Here is a 2,039-nt window from a genome sequence, read left to right as displayed (position 1 = left end):
AGTAACTGGAACTACAGGCATGCACCACCATGCCTGACTTCGTTTTTGACTTATTGTAGGGAAGAGGCCTAACTCAGTTGCTGGTACTGAAACCCTGAGCTCAGAAAATCCTCTTGTCTTGGCCTCCCACACTGCTGGGATTATAAGCTTGAGCCACCACACCCAGCCTAACAACTATTTTATTAATATCTATTTACCTTGACTAGGAAGAATTTCAATAATCTATATTTTCAAATGTTTTCATATAGTCACATACTATTTAAAAATTAATTACGTCTTTGAAAGTCCCCTTTTGGAACAATGAAGTTTAACTGTGGCTTAAATCCTCCAACAGCTTAAACTGTGTGTTTAGTCTTGAAAAGAGCTATTCCTATTTCCTGATCATTGGGTTTTCAGATCATTTTCTTATTCTTGATTGGTCTGAAGTTTTGGTTGGAGGAGCTTCATTAAGTTACAAATGCTTCCTTTGTATTTGGAAAGCCAATTAATAGCTTTCTGATTTTTAAATATTGCATTACTAAAGTAGCTTATAAAAAATACTTTTATTTTACATTCAGTAAGTGTTTGGTGAATATTTACTTTGTACCTTACTTATGTCCACCTTTAAATTGTTCTTGTCTTTCGGTTGGTTCACTTAATTCTAATGTATTTCACTTTGAAATACTTTGTCAAATTATTTTTTTCATAATACACAATACTAAATACTTTTGAAGCATCAGATAACATGAAAGGTTTCTATCCCAAAAACACAGTTTCTAGGCTGGATGCAGTGGCTCATACCTGTATTCCTAGCACTTTGAGAAGCTATGGCTGGAAGACTGCTTGCATGCCAGAATTTGAGTAGATTGTGCAACATAGCAAAAACTCTTTTCTAAAAAAAATTACAAAAAAAAAACACACAGTTTTTATCTTCTTGGAAGTTTGCACAAAAAAAATTTAACATAAAAGCAGTGTGCTGAAACTGTGATAGGTCAGGCAATGAGCAATAATTTCAAGAGGCTGAACCTCTTCCCCTAAGCAGCCTGAGGTGACTCACCAGGATGGTCCACTACTCGTTAAACCTGGAGAAGCCCACAAAGTAACACCCGAGAAACTGTGCAGGCCATCAAGTTTATGCACATATGAAAAGCCACCAAGTACCTGAAAGATGTCACCTTACAGAAACAGTGTGTACCATTCTGCTGCTACAACAGTGGAGTTGGAAGGTGTGCCCAGGCCAAACAGTGGGGCTGGACACAGGGTCGGTGGCCCAAAAAAAGGGCTGAATTTTTGCTGCACATGCTTAAAAATGCAGAGAGTAATGCTGAGCTTAAGGGCTCCTCTGGTCATTGAGCATATCCAGGTGAACAAAGACCCTAAGATGCGCTGCCAGACGTACCGGGCTCATGGTCAGATCAACCCTTACATGAGCTCCCCCTGCCACATTGAAATGATCCTCACAGAAAAGGAGCAGATTGTTCCTAAGCCAGAGGAGGAGGTTGCACAGAAGAAAAAAATATCCCAGAAGAAACTGAAGAAACAAAAACTTATGGCATGGGAATAAATTCAACATGAAATAAATGCAGATAAAAGTGAAAAAAAAAAGAGGCTGAACCTAAGAGTAATTGAATTTACTGAGGCAGAAAGAGAGGCAGAGACCACCCTGGGACAAACATTCCATGAAATTAATCAAGAAAAGTTCCCTCATCTCATCAGTGATGCTATTATTCAAACACAAGAGATTCAGAGAACCCCTGGAAGACTAACTCCTAGACACATAATAACTTACCTGAACAAATAGGTCTAAAAGAAAAATATCCTAAAGGCAGTAATGGAACATGGTCAGACTACCTACCAGGAAAGGCCGATTAGAATAGCAGCAGCTTTATTTACAGAAACACTTCAGGCTAGGAGAGTTTGAAGCCCAATTTTCAAAGTCCTCAAAGATAAATAATTTCAACCAAGAGAAACATATCCAGCTAAACTAAACTTCATCAGTAATAGAGAAATAAAATCTTTCCCATTCAATCACTAAGAACTTATGCTGCCTCCAGACCAAC

The 2,039-nt window shown here is 38.3% G+C and overlaps 1 pseudogene; it reads left to right on the top strand.

Annotated features, from left to right (window-relative positions):
- The first annotated feature begins 1,086 nt into the window (after positions 1-1,086).
- Positions 1,087-1,586, top strand: LOC103251354 (annotated as a pseudogene).
- Positions 1,587-2,039: the final 453 nt, after the last annotated feature.

This window comes from Carlito syrichta, unplaced genomic scaffold (genome assembly GCF_000164805.1).
Source record: "Carlito syrichta isolate Samal-C Ts95f unplaced genomic scaffold, Tarsius_syrichta-2.0.1 Scaffold140972, whole genome shotgun sequence".
In the NCBI taxonomy this organism is placed as follows: domain Eukaryota; kingdom Metazoa; phylum Chordata; class Mammalia; order Primates; family Tarsiidae; genus Carlito; species Carlito syrichta.
This window is presented reverse-complemented; position numbering and strand designations above follow the sequence as displayed.